This window comes from Moschus berezovskii, chromosome 16 (assembly GCF_049115385.1).
Source record: "Moschus berezovskii isolate FMDL1 chromosome 16, NW_MosBer_1.0, whole genome shotgun sequence".
NCBI classification, from domain to species: Eukaryota; Metazoa; Chordata; class Mammalia; order Artiodactyla; family Moschidae; genus Moschus; species Moschus berezovskii.
Window position 1 is genome coordinate 63466202 of NC_142475.1, and position 14910 is coordinate 63481111.

General features: G+C 51.2%; 1 long non-coding RNA gene across 19 annotated transcripts in view; it reads right to left on the reverse strand.

Moving 5' to 3' along the window:
• Positions 1-14910, reverse strand: part of LOC129559830 (uncharacterized) — a 229023-nt gene that overhangs the window by 69979 nt on the left and 144134 nt on the right. For 16 of the 19 annotated variants that reach the window (XR_016039364.1, XR_016039363.1, XR_008686662.2 and 13 more), the window contains one exon: positions 11460-11592. This is a non-coding gene — a long non-coding RNA (uncharacterized LOC129559830). Of the gene's footprint in view, positions 1-4444; positions 4567-11459; positions 11593-14910 lie in introns of all 19 variants that reach the window. The other 3 variants (XR_008686658.2, XR_016039361.1, XR_016039360.1) reach the window with 1 other exon arrangement.

The following is a 14910-nucleotide window of genomic DNA, read 5'->3' on the forward strand; positions in this document are numbered from 1 at the left end:
ATGGAAAACCCAAAGCATCACCTCCAGGCGCAGCAGGCTGTGGAAAGGGGGCACTGGCAAGCCCCCCGGGAGTGGCCGTGGTTGTGGGCAAGCAGCGAGCGTCAGACACAGGGCTTCCGGGCACGGGCTGCAGGTGGGCGGTGGTGGGGTGGCGGCAGTCTGGGCCTCAAAGAGACAGGCTCAGAAATACAGAAATACACCTTGCGTATTCATCAAGGCTCAACAGGGAAGAGGAAACATAACCGCTGAATTTCAGGTAAAGGATGGACCATTTACTGAAAAGACAAGAGGGAGACTCCGAGGTATCTGAGAAGTAGGGGCTGCAGAGAGAGCAAGCACACCTTTTCAGGGATGGGGTGTGGGGTAGAGTTATCAGAACTGAGAAGCCTGGGGAGTCCGGGGGAGCCCCAGCTGGGGCTGTCATCTCTAGAGCAGTCAGTGAGGCTGGTTCCGGGAGTGGGGGCCAAAAAAAATTTTTAAATCCCTGTAAACTGGAAGCAACTATTGCTATTGGGACCAAGTGCGGCTGCCAGGGGAAAAAGTGTTGCTACAGTGAAAATCAGGAATGAACAGAAGTGAACAGAACCGGGCAAGACCCTCCCACCTGCCCCGCTTCCAGTCTCCCTGGAATAGTGAGATCTGGCCACACTGGGCCAGTGGTTGTCCAGGACCACGATCAGCAGCCATGGACTAGGCACCGAACCCTTTACACTGGGCACGCATAGGGATGATGGTCAATTGGTCAGGCACAGACCGTAGCCCATCAGGCAGGATGCTGAACTAAGGCAGGTGGCCAGGCCAGAGTGTCACAATATACATCCTGGCTCTTAATCAGCCATGCACGCCCTCCAGTTGCCCACCAATCCCTGTTGACTGCCCACCAGGCCCACATCATTATTTATATCGCCTGCCTGGCCCCTATAGAAAGCTGTTTGAGACCCTGACCCCAGCCAAAAATTAAACGAGGTAGGGGGTTCTGTATTGTATGAGAATTTCCATTTGGTGTTTATCAAGGCCACATGACTTTGGCCACCTGATGTGAACAGCCAATCACTAGAAAAGACTCTGATGCTGGGAAAGACTGAGGGCAGGAGGAGAAGGGGGCAACAGAGGATCCGATGGTTAGATGGCATCACCGACCCAGTGGACATGAATTTGAGCAAACTCTGGCAGATGGAGGACAGGAGAGCCTAGCATGCTGCAGTCCATGGGGTCACAGGGAGTCGGACATGACTTAGGGACTCAACAACAACAACAACAACATTTTCCACAAGGCAAGGATGTGTGTCTCGTCCACTGCTTTATTCCCCCAACCAACTTCAAAACTGAACTCTGCTTTGGTTTGGGGGGATTGTGCAAGGGACTGCTTGGAAGACATAGTGCTCCCCTCAAGGATGTGGTCTACTTGGGAGCAGTAGACAGGTAGAGAGTTTTATAAATTGGGTCCTTTTCTGATGGGGTAAGCCCAGGGTACTCTAAGCATGTGTTGGGGGTGAACATATGCAGTGGGGGAAATATGGGAGGGGAGGGAGAACAGTGAAGGCTTCCCAGGAGGACAGAAAGCCCAGAGACCAGGAAGGGCACACAGCGGCCTGGTGTGCGAGCATTCTGGGCAGGACATGTTTCTAAATCTCTGTGAAGGTGCATCCAACTCTTGACTTCTGTTCACGAGACCACGCTGCCCCAAAAGGAAAAGTCCAGTGTTCCAAGGGCACCGCCCTGTGCCCAGGTGGACTTGCAGAATTCACTTTTCAGTACTGCCTCTTGCCAGCCAGTGCAGGCAAAAATAAGTTTGTCCAAAAGTGTATGGAGTGGTTACCGATTCGAGTTGGAACACCAGGATGAATTCACAGTTAGCTTAACATAGATACGATGGGTATCTGGAAATATTTACACATGTGTGTATACACATGGGTTGGGACATTCACACATATCTTATTGCTCAGTCGGCTAAGAAGGCCTAGAAGCAGTGACACCCCAGCAGCAACGAGCACATCTCAAACCCATTTGTTGATTTCTAATATCATGCTCCAATAATGCAAACCAGGTTGTTGTTGTTCAGTTACCCAGTCGTGTCCAACTCTTTATGTGCTGAGTCCATGGGGTTGCAAAGAGTCGGACATGACTGGGCAACTGATCAACAACAACAACAATACCATGTTCCAATAAAGCAAACCAGGGCTCCTTAGGGAAACGGATGGCTGATCCTAGGCCTGGGGCAGGAAATATACAAGATGAACCTGGAGCATCTTGTAGTGCCAGAAAGTAAGGAAATGCGCACAAAAAAACAAAAAGCCAAAAACAAATCCCCTTACAATGATGGGGGTATATCAGAAGGACACAGGAGCTAGCTGAAGAAATTACCAAAGGCCAAAGCTGATAAACACTGAGCAACAACATAAAGTCGTATTGAATTAGAATCCAAAATCTATTAAAAAAACAAACAAACCACCAGTCCATATGGATATAAATAAATGGGGAAGAAGAGAAAAATCTCCCATGGAGAATTCCAGACAATTTTTGTAAATACTCCACCAGCGAGGTGAAGCAAAACGTCCCAGTCCAGAGGTGTGACATGCTTCCGAGCATGGTGAGGAATTGGGGAGGGGGTGCATAATTTTATGATGGAGAAATCTAATAAACAGCACCATAGCCAGGTGAGCAAGGTTACTTTACCCCTGTGGACTTCCTCCCCAAACTCATCATCTCAGACTAACAATGAGAAAAACATCGGACAGATCCTAAGAAAGACAATCTATAAAATACCTGACCTGTACCCCCCCCAAACTATCAAGGTCATCAAAAACAAAAGTTTGAAAAAACCTTTTCAAAGGAGGAGGCTAAGGAACCATAATGGGTGCATGCATGCTAAGCCGCTTCAGTCATGTTTGACTCCATGCGACCCCATGGATTGTAACCTGCCAGGCTCCTCTGTCCATGGAATTCTCCAGGCAAGAATGCTGGAGTGGGATGCCATGCCCTCCTCCAGGGGATCTTCCTGACCCAGGGATCGAACCTGTACCTCATGTCTCTTGCATTGGCAAGGCGGGTTCTTTACCACTTTCCCAGAACCACCTGGGAAGTCCAAGGAAATAATAACTAAATGTAATATAGGATCCTGGATGGGATGTTGGAACAGAAAAAGGATTTCAGGCAAAAATTAATGAAACCTAAACAAAGGTATGGTCTGTATAGACTGTCAGTACAGTTCAGTTCAGTTAGTCGCTCAGTGGTGTCTGACTCTTTCAACCCCATGGACTGCAGCACGCCAGGCCTTCCTGACCATCACCAACTCCTGGAGTTTACTCAAACTCATGTATAGACTGTAGTTAAAAAAAAAAAATCTATCAGTCTGAAAAGGGAATAGGTATGAAAGTGAAATGTGTAAGCTGGGAGGGACTGAGTGGCCGGGGCAGCCGTCCAGTCCTCTGCTTTCAATTAATGGGGAGGAAAACGAAGTTCAGAGACGAACGGCCGATGAATTCCTCAGCACAGAGCCTGAGGGTGGAGCATCTTCAGCAACTTAGACGAGCCACGGATGACCATGTCATCTGGGCCTCAGAACAGGAAGCCGAGGCTCAGAAGCGCCTAAAGCCTTCATCCCAGCCAGGGCTGGCAAGCGGCAAAGCAGAGCCGGGCTCCCGTCGCCCTCACTGTTTTCTGTGCAGGGCCCACCCCCACCCCCGTCAGGCCAGCCACTGTCCGAGTGCCCTCCAGCTCCAGCAGGGGCCGGGCTGACACTCAGCGAAGCAGCCAGCCCAGAGAGGACAACGCTTAGATTGGTTTTCCTTTCTTTCCTCTTATTTCCATTTTCAGGAACCTTTTCCTTAACCCAACATTTTTTCGTAAGTCCCCTCTCTGATTTCCTGGGCTTCCCTGGTGGCTCAGATGGTAAAGAATCCGCCTGCAATGTGGGAGATCTGGATTCGATCCCCTGGAGGAGGGCATGGCAACCCACTCCAGTATTCCTGCCTGGAGAATCCCATGGACAGAGGAATGTGGCGGGCAACAGTCCATGGGGTCGCAAAGAGTCGGACATGACTGAGTGACTAAGCACTTTTCATTTCCCACAGGAATGAAGCCAGGTGTCTCTGCTTTTCAACAGCAGGAAAATGCCCCTCTGAGTCCTTGTGGCCAAACACTGCATGATGCTGGGACAGGTGGATCCCTTAGTCTTATGGCTGCCACCTTTGGAGGTGACAAAAAATATCCACTGGATGCCTTGCATCCAACAATGGTACCCACTTCATAAAGGTACCCATTACAACTAGCTTCAGAAGAAAGATAAGACTGGGGAGAAACTGGCTAAGGGGCCAAAGAATGTGAACTTCCAGCACACCAGGGAATAATACCAAGAGCAACAAAGGCTCAGAGCCTTGGCAGTTCAGGGTTTCTGAAAGCCACCTGCACCCAGAACCAGTTAGGGAGCTAGAGGGTTGCGTACCTTGTGGGGCTCTGTCATTCACTCCATTCCAAACCGAGGATAAAACCTGCTGGGCCGCAGACTCTGTTCAGTTCCACCAGGTATCCCTAGGTCCCACGCGAGCAGAGAATGATGGGGGAGTCCTGGAAGAAACCCGGAGCCCAAGCTGGGAGGTCCCCTGAGGGAACAGGCGGTGTGTGGGGACACAGTCAGAGGCATGAAGAGACATACCAGGATGGGGTTACCGGTGACGCGTGGCACTTACATCAGTTCGGCCGACAGTCTTCTCATTAGTAAAAGATCCTAAACATTAGCCTCAAGTTTAAAAAGGAAAAGAGCTTGAGACTGTGCAAAAGCACACAGCATGAACATGCTGGTGTGTGCTTCGTATCCATTCCACGGGGAGATGCTCTCATTGGCTGTCTTCGGCATGTTAGTTAATCCCTATTTCCTGGTATGCTCTGAAGAGCAGATGAGATAATATATGTAAAGTGTTGGGAACACTGTGGATAATACATCTGAGCTATTATTATTTTTACTATTATTGCTGGTAGTATTAGCAGCAGCACCTTCATCATACTACACACACTACTCTCACTCCTGTAAGGACAGGACTTTATTGGTGGTGCCTAATAGGAGCTGTTAGACTTCCCTGGTGGCTCAGAAGTTAAAGCGTCTGCCTCCAATGCGGGAGACCTCGGTTCGATCCCTGGGTCGGGAAGATCCCCTGGAGAAGGAAATGGTAACCCACTCCAGTATTCTTGCCTGGAGAATCCCATGGACGGAGAAGCCTGGTAGGCTATAGTCCATGGGGTCGCAAAGAGTCGGACACGACTGAGTGACTGAACGGAACGGAACGGAACTACTTAGCACTTCGGAGGCAAACTGATTGACCAGTAGAATGTACAAATGACTAACAAAATGAACAATCTTCTATAATATGGGGAGAGCATCTTAAAAGGGAGGCAGCCCACTGGATCACAAAAAGCAAGACCAGGCATCCAGAGCTGCCTCTGCTTCCAGGAACCTGAGGCTATGAGTACAGAAGAGTTCAGTATATATATCTGATTATGTCTTGGCAAGGAAAAAGGGAGAAAACAAAGAATTCAGCCCAGCTTAGGGAAACCTTGAACATCAGGATACAGACAGAGCAGGATGAGAACTTGGTTTGGGCTCCTCGTTTTAAACACTAGGAGCTGGGAAGGTTCAAAGGCAACAGCCTCATCTCAAAACCATAGACTGTGCAGTCAAGGCAATCAAACCAGCCTGCAGCCACGTGTATCCACCATGTGGCTCGGTCAGCCCAGACTGCCATAACAAAACACCAGAGGCTTTGTGGCTCACACAACAGTTCTGGAGAAGTCCAAGATCAAGGGTCCAGCTGATCTGGTGTCTGGTAGCACTCTAACGATGGCACGCAGTGGCCTTCTTTGGTGTCTCTTTTTATAAAGACACTAATCTTACCAGAACAGGGCCCCACCCTGATGACCTTATTTAACCTTAATTACTCCCTTAATTCCAGTACAGCTGTACTCAAGGTTAGGGCTTCAGTCTATGAATCTGGAGGTCTGGAGGGTACCTAAACATCCAGTCCACAAGGCTGTGCAAACAGGGGTTTGAATACAATGTGTCTCCCCGGGACACTTTTTACCTACTCTGCTGTCTCCCTGTCTTCCATAGATGAGCGCAAAGCCTGGCTCACAGCAGGAAAGTGAGGAGAGCAGAAGGACATTGCTACATCGCGCCAGTCACCACAGCAGGTGCTGGAGAGGTGGATTCACCAAGACAGACAACACCCCAGGCAGAGCACGAACACAGCCCCGTTACCATCAGGTCCCTTACCCCCAAAAAAGGTAAAATAGAGAGAAAGATCCTCCTCTTCAGAAGGAAAAGAGCTGGAAGAAGAGAAAAGGGAGACAACAGAGAAAAAGAGGGGAGGGGAGGAGAGGAAAGAGGATGAAAAGACAGACGGAGCAGCAGGAAGCACCAAAGAGAAAGCCCAGACCCATGGGTGGTGGAGGAGGGGGTGGGGGGTGGGGGATAGCGGTGGGAGGCGAGCAGGTTCAGGGGCCTGCATTCAGAACATCCACACGCTTCTGTGAGACCCACCGTCAACTAGCAGGGCGCTCACAGCAGCATGATTGCTCTGAGTCTCCAATTCACTCATCTGTGAAATACAGGTAGCTCGTCTGCTCAGGCTGCTATACCAAGAGATCACAGTCAGGGTGGCTGAAAACAATGGAAATTGATTCCTCACAGTTCTGGAGGCTGGAAGTCCAAGACCAAGGTGCAGTCCGCTCAGTTCCTATTGGTGGAAGACTGACTTCTGGCTATGTCCGCCTAGCTCAGAGAGCAGAGAGAGACAGGACTCTCCCATGCCTCTTCTTATAAGAGCATTAATCTCATTGTAAGGGCTCCACCCTTAGGACCCAGCCACCTCCCAAAGCCCCACCTCCTGACGCCATCACACTGGGGATTAGAGCTTGACATCTGAATTGGACGGGATGGACACGAACGCACGGTCGAGGGCAACGGGAATCCATAAAGCCAGCTTCCGTCTCCGGGTTTCCTTCTGAGCAAGAATGGTGATTTTCATCCCTTATTGCAGGCACTCTGCACAGTGGCTCACTGCAGGTTCTCAGAGAACAGTTATGGGATCGAAGAAAGAAAGAACTTCTATCAACTATAAAGTCCTAAGCAAGAGGACCTTAGTTTCCTCCCAGATCCCAGAGCAGACTGGGAAGCCCTTGAAGGAAGAGCACTCTGTGCCTGATATCTGACATTCTAACCCCAACTCAGTGTCCAAAAACACAGGCAATCTAAGAGGACAGTCCCCGAGCATGTCCTGTATGCCTGTCACGGTGCCAAAAGCTGTGGCCAAAGAGGGAGCAAGACCCGGAGTCTGTTCTCAAAACACTCATGATCTGGGGAGACGAGCTGATGTTCAAGGAAGTTGGATGCTGCTTCTGGAGACAGAAGGAAACCAAACCCACGAGCGAGATGATAACACCTCCCTGACAGTCTAGGGGTTAAGACCCCACCTTCTAATGCAGGGGGTGAGAGTTTCATCCCTGGTTGAGGAGCTAAGTGGGCTTCCCTGGTGGCTCAGACGGTAAAGAATCTGCCTGTAATGTGGAAGACCCAGGTTCGACCCCTTGGTCGGGAAGATCTCCTGGAGAAGGGCATGGCAACCCACTCTGGTATCCTTGCCTGGAGAATTCCATGAACAGAGGAGCCTGGTGGGCTACAGTTCACGGGGTCACAAAGAGGAACTGAGCAACTAACACTTTTTTGGGGAGCTAAGATCTCACATGCTAAAAAAACCAAAATAGAAAACAGACGCAACACTGTATAACAAGTTAGATAAAGACTTTAAAAGTGGTCCACATTAAAAAAAAAAAAAAATTCTTATAAAAAAAAGAACTGAAGGCTCCAAAGGCTGGCCTTTACTCAAATATTAATTATAATAATTATCACTCGTAATGATAACTGTGGTCAGTACTCAGCTCTGTGGCCAGCTGCTGGATAAACCGGAGTGAAAGAGACCCAGAAATGCTTTCATTTTCAGGGGTGGCTTGGACTCACTGCCTCTGCAAAGCCCATCATAGGCAGCGCCGAGGAAGCTCAGCGTCTGCTGGTGTGACAGATGCTATCAGAAGAAACAAAATTAGGCACATTTTCCCCTAGACTTACGAATCCCTCCTCTGCATTTGCCCTCACGTTTTGACATTAATTGAACTCTGTCTTCACGACTAAAAATAAACACCAGGTCAAATGCAATGAGCCAAAAACCTCACTATGAAACCACAAGAAACAGCAATAGTAAAACGGGCCAGCAGCAGAGGTGTTTTGAGAATCTGTTTCTGTTTCAAGGGGAGAGTTCTGAGTGGGTCAGGAGTTCTTTTGATACCGTGGACACTGAATAAAGGAAGCAATCTTGACACACGTACCCTACGGCTAAAGCCCAGGGCTGGCTGGCGTCCAAGGTCAGGCAGGAAGGTGCTCTCGAATGCCCTCTCACCCATGGCCAGAGAGGGCTGGTTTGGGAAGATCCATCAGCAGCCAAGAGATGTTTCCAGAGGGAGGCGGGGGTGGGAGAAGAGTCCAGAAAAGCATGGTCAGAGGGAAGAAGGCAACCCCAAGCACAGGCGTGAGGAGGGGCTGGTGCGAGACAGAATAACGTGGCTGGGAGCCAAACAAGTTAAGGAGGTGGGGAGAAGCAAACAGCAAGGACACCTTCCCACTGACTGTTTCCTCGGGCTGGATTCAGCAGCTGACCCAGAGGAGTGCGGCGAGCTGTAAAGGTCTTGCCCAGGGTCACAGCAGGGCTGGGAAGCGGAACTGGGGTAGAATCCAGGTTATTGGTACTTCTGTTCCACGGCAGGAACAGTGCAAAGAGCCCCACGGATGCGGATGCCCTCGCTGGCGTGCAGCCCAGGTGAGCGGACTTCTAGGCAGGGAGGCGGGCAGACAGGCTTCCCGGAGGAGAGCAGCGTCTTCAGAACACCTAGGCCCGCAGGCACAAGCACAAAGCTTGGGCTCTTCTCGGAGCCCTGAGAACAGAGCAGCCCTGCCCGGGGAAGCCTTCAGGACTGCGTGTCTCGGATTCTCAGCAACCACTTCTGCTCTGTCTGCTCCCAGCAGCTGAATTCTAGGGAAATTCCTTTCCCATTACCCCCAGACAGGCCTGCCCACCCTTTCCTCCATCCATAGAACAGTTCTTCCAGCTTTCAGATCGTCCGCCCCAGGGCCTGAACTCCCATCGGCAGGTTCCCTGGATGCGGGAACAGCGCGCCCCGGCCCTGCAGGTGCTACTTGGAGCAGGGAGGGTGCTTGGCGAGGCGGCTGCCTGTCCACGGACACTCCTGCTTCCCGAGCTGATGGCCTGGACCGGGAGCGTGGGCTTCTGAAACAAAGCTTACAGGACTGATTGTGAGCTCGAGGGCCCAGAAGAGGCGTGCAGCACTTTCACGGGAAGGCCTGTCAGCCATACCTTCCACAGTGGCTTTCTGACACCAGAATGAGCAATTAGATCTTGAAATAAAAGTGAACTGGGGTAGGGCTTCCCTGGTGGTCCAGTGGCTAAAACTCTGCTCCCAAACGCAGGGGCCCTGGGTTCGAGCCCTGGTCAGGGAACTATTAATAGATCCCACATACTGCAACGGAGATCCCATGTGTCACAATCAAGCTCGGCGCAGCCAAATACAGTTTTAAAAATGCGAATGGGGGAGGTGAGTGCGCCGGGCTGCGGAGCACCTGAAGGCAGAAAGGCTCCTCTAGCGCTCAGCAGCTCAGGTCCAGGTAGCTCTTAGGCACACGCATCATCTGCGAATCTCAAGAGGCTGCAAGCTTCTCGGAATGAACAAGGGCCCCTCCCCAGGCCTCCCAGACGTCTGTGAATCTGCAGCGCGTGTGTGCTCAGTCACCCAGTCAGGTCCGACTCTTTGAGATGCCATGGACTGTAGCCCGCCAGGCTCCTCTGTCCATGGGATTCTCCAGGCAGGAATACTGGAGTGGGTTGCCATTTTCTCCTCCAGGGCATCTTCCCAACCCAGGGATCAAACCCATGTCTCTTGTGTCTCCTGCCCTGGCAGGTGGGTGCTTACCACTGCGCCAGGGCAGTGCCTTTGTGTTTCAGGGCTCCCACCTTGACTGAAGGGCAGAGCTTCGTGCTTTACATCCCTATTGAGGGTCACAGGCTCCTCAACACCACAGGAGGTCAGAGATCCAAACGCATGTTGAAGAGATGTGGGACGCAGGAGGAGAGATAACGAGAGGACTCCCTCAGCACGACCCTAACCGGTTCCTCCCCGGTCCACACTTTGTCATCCAGCTCTCCAGCCTTGCAGAGCTTCGCCATGTGTGGTGAGACTCATTTTTCCTTTTTCCGTCATGCTATTTATTCCTTACAGCACCTCGTTGAAGAAAAAAATGACAACGGACCTCGCTCTTTGCTCTAAATCTGTAAAAGCTTTCTCCTTCTGGTTCCCACTCTGGCTTTTCCTCTCTAAACCCTCCTCCTCAATAATTCATTCATTTGTTCTGTCAGCGTCCACCAGGGAGGCTCAAGCCTGGGGCGTCAGGATGTGTAAAGCAGTTCAAACTCGCCAGTGACCGCAGGGACTCCCAGGGGGATGGGGAAGGGTGGGGAAATCACACGGCATCCTAAAGACATTCCTTCAACTGCCGGCTCCAGTCCAGTGGAGGGAGAAATCAACTTTGCTCAGGGCAAGGGGCTATGCACGCGTGACCAGCCCTTTCCCAGGCAGACTTGGTGGCAGGTGAAAGGCAGAGAGAGTCGCAGACCAAGGACTTGGAAACAGCCTGCTGCCTGGCAGGGCCTTGAAATGGTGTCATTAATGAATTGAAAACAAACCCAAGAAAGAACCTTCTTCCGTTTCGGAGCATTTCCTCCTCCATGAAAGGCAGCAGGGTAAACTTTATCTCCCCATATCACTCAGCACCTACCTCCTCCTGGGGCACTACTAGGATGCTGATTTTATAAATGAGGAAATCAAGGCTTGGGGAGGCTGAGCGAGGTGAGGAGCAAAACCAGGAAAACCGAGGTTCACCGGAAGGCATCAGTTTTAACCTTTTACCCTCGTCCCGCAGGCAGCCTGAGACTTGGAAGATGGCACAGGCAGTTCAAGGAGGCGGGGAGAGAGGAAGAGATTACATCTGGATACCCACGAAGATCTGCTGACCTGATCACATAATCCCACCAAACGTATCCAGTCTCTCCCTGGTGCCGGCTCCACACACCTCAGCAGGGTGGCCCGAGCAGCCTCACCTGTCACCAGAAGGAAAAGTGTGGGGTATCCACCAGGAGACTGTGAACCCCTTTCCCAGCTGGGGACAGAGGGATTGCCCCCAGGCACGAGGTCCAGGCGAACAAACCCTGAGAGTCAGATCTTGTGTACCAGGGTGGGTTTACAGGAAGAGGTCAGAAACCACACCCCAAGTTGTGTTGCAAGAGATCACCAATTCCAATGGCCATCATTGGTTCCAAAAGGTTCAGGAGGAGAACATTTCTTACCTTGATTCTTTAAATCCCATGACATTCCGGCTTTAGTTCAGAGAAGAACAGTTTTCAAGTCCTTTTGGATTATTGAATGTATATGTACTTTTTCTCAGATTAAAGGCACCAAAATCCCAGGTATAACAAGATTCTAGAAATAACCAAGAAAAGGGAACTATTAGTGTCAATGCTCACAGAAATGAATTTGGTAATGAGACATCTCATTCATTGAAAGAAATAACAAGTGCATCTTTACTATGTGCTAAATGAGAAGCATCAGAAGAGCAGGCATTTACTGAGTAGCTACTATGTGCCAAGGGGTCCCTGGTGGCTCAGTGGCAAAGAATCTACCTGCCAACGCAGGAGATGCAGGTTTAGTCCCTGGGTCGAGAAGATCCCCAGAGGAGGAAATGGCAACCCACTGCAGTATTCTTGCCTGGAGAAACCCATGGACAGAGGAGCCTGGTGAGCTACACGGGGTCACAAAGAGTCAGACACGACTTAGTGAATAAAGCAACAACAATTATGTGCGAAGCACTGCGTTGGACATTTGAATGCATTAAGCCATTTTATTCTGTGAGAATATTCTGGTCTTGCTAGTGGCAGTTTCAGAAGTCACATAAGCACCCAGGTCACAGTCAGGTTAGGTTTTCCTGACTCCCAAGCCTCCATCTACCGACTGCAGTCCCATTCCTTCCCTGCTTAAGCTTTTTCATTCATCTGATTCCAGGAATTCTGGGCAGAAGGGAAGGAGAAACATACCCAACAACTTCATTCTGAGAATGGCCAGTCCCTGGAAGCCCAACCCATTCCACGGATGGTGGGGAGTTTGTGAACCACATAACTATACCAGATTAACTTGGCTGCAGCTTTATCTGTGCCTAACACTGTCATGTAGTAACATGTGATCAGTGGACATTGTGCGTTACTCAGGGAACCAAAACTGCGGCCTGGTCAGAGATTCTTATCCTAACCACTGATGGAGGTGGCTTACAAGAAGAGGCCAAAAGCGTGGGGCAGGGTGAGGGACAACTCACAACCAGGGGCTGTCGCTTGTTTACCAGCTCTGGGAGGACCTCCTAAGTCCCCTGGAATCAGGGCTGAATGCCCAGCTGGGGGGAGGCAGGCACAGACATGGATCCTGTTCTCTCCTTCAAAGGGCGGTGCGGCACCCACCGTCACATTGACAACAGGGTGATCCTTTCCCCTTCCATACCTCCTTCCTGTCCTGTCCCCACAAAAACTCCCAACATCCTGGCAGCCAGATCATCAAGGAGATGGGGCTCAGTGAGCCCACACTCAGGAGAAAGAAGGCTGACAAGTTCCAAAGGGGAATTCGCCCTGAAGTCTGGAAAGCCGGAGCAGCTCAGGACGCTTCTGTCCCAGCCGAGAGAGGAGGCCAGGCAGCTTGAGTGCCCCACCATCAAGTCCCTCTCTCTCCTCCACAAAACCCTGGACCCAGGTTGCCTCTCTGGACCCACCAGTTGTCACATGCCTCCTCTGGATGTGTTAGCATCACGGACCAACCTACAACAGCTCTGCAAGCCCCAGAGAGTTCCTGTCTCCTCCCATCAAGTACCAGTTTAATCCATCTGAGGCCCAGTTCCCAGCAGGAGAGGGCGAATCCCCCCTCCCTCTGAGAGGCCCCCTTGACTAGCCATGCGCCCAGAAAGATGCCCTCCTCAGCACACCCACGCTGAGCTGTGGGCAGCCTCCCACGCTGCTCCGGCACTTTGACCAGGAAAGCACTTTTTGCCTCATTGTCAAAATTCGCTTCATTACCCACAAAAGGCAGCAGCCCGGCTTCCTGGTTGACTGTGGGCTCTTGTCAGCGTGCCTGGGTTGGCATCCCACTTCAACGCCTGAAAAAGTCCTGTGAGGAGCCTGAGCGAATGACCAGTTCTCTAAGCCTCAGTTTCTCATCCTCGAGGTTTGTTCTTCGTGTTAAGTGAGAATCTTTGCAGAACTCAGCACTTGGTCTAGCGCGTTATGCACGCTATGAACCTGAGAAACGTCAGTTATCATTAGTACTGAACTTAAGCCTGGGCCCTAACTTCTCAGTCTCCTCCCAATAAGAGGGGAAAATGAGGTCTCCTCTCTCCCTATCTCACCACCGTGACTTGCTCAGTGTGGGGGCTCAGGGAATAAGTGAAGCCAAGGCAAACAGTGCGAAAAGCTGAGGTTTGAGTCAAAGCCACACATCTCCACACCTGGCTGTGACTCTTGGGTCTCAGTTTCTTCATCTGTAAAATGGAACGGATTATGACACTTATGCCATCTCCCCATTACGCTGCCAGGATTAAATGAGAGTTCATGCAAAGGGGCTCTGGAAAACCACAAGCATTAAGGAAATGTAATTCATGTAATTCATATAACAGTGCCGTTTACAAGCACACTTGGTAAGGGACTCTTTGCTAAGGAATATTCCCCCAGACCTCACCGAGCACTTACCAGTAACCCAGAAGGTCTGGCCACAGGTACAACTGTCATCCCCACTTTACAGATGTGGAAACTAAAACTCGGCTAAGGAGGCTTCCTGACATCAACCAGCAAATCTGCGGCTGAAGTGTCGGTTCTGCATGCTCCCCCCACCCCATCCTCGAAAGGAACCTGTGGGAACAAGAACATCAGCTCCTGCAGAAAAAGAACCTCTTTTCGAAGCAGCCATACTGATTAATGTTTTTAATTAATGTTTTAAACCACACACACAGAGCAATGTTCTGTGGAAATTAAGGAACTAAAATTTCTAACTTTCTCCCCAAGAGTCAGCTCAGCCAGAGCATGGTGGGAGGGTGGCCTGGGTGGCCGGAGGCCAGAGTGGGTGGGTCACAACCTCAACACCCAGAGCCAGCAGGCAGGGCGGTCACAGAGACAAGCCGGAGGAGAGGAGACAGGTCTGGCCCAGGGTGACAGCGCGTGCAGGGCCACTTCTCCCAGGGATCCGGCAAGCTCAGCAGAAGAGGGGCCGGGGCAGGGGGTGGGGGAAAGGCCAGGAGCCTGGGTCTGAAGGGTGAGGGGGTTGCTGCTCTCGAACCCTCCTGCCTGACACTCTGTTTGGAGGACAGACATTCACCTGCACTGTGGCTCTTGGAGATGCTCTGCGCTTGAGCCTGAACCAGAGGACCACAGGCTTCCGTGGGGATGCTGACAATACTTCCCTGATGTTGCTCGGGATGGAGGAACATCACTGCTGGGCCCAGCTGGGCCCTGATGAATGGGGAGCCTGAGTGCCCATGCCAGGCAGACCCACTACCCCCCCAGGTCCCGAGGAAGCGAGAGACAGATGGGGGCCCAGACCCTAGCCCCTTGAGAGGGACCTCCCTTGCTCTGCGTCACAGCTCCAGAGTGTCTACTCCTATCCACCACCTGAAAAAAGGAACCGTACCATCATCCCTTCTCCAACGAGAAGGCAAGGGGCACGGAGTGTGACACACGGTGCTGGGTAATTAATCACCAGCGCCACTGTGAG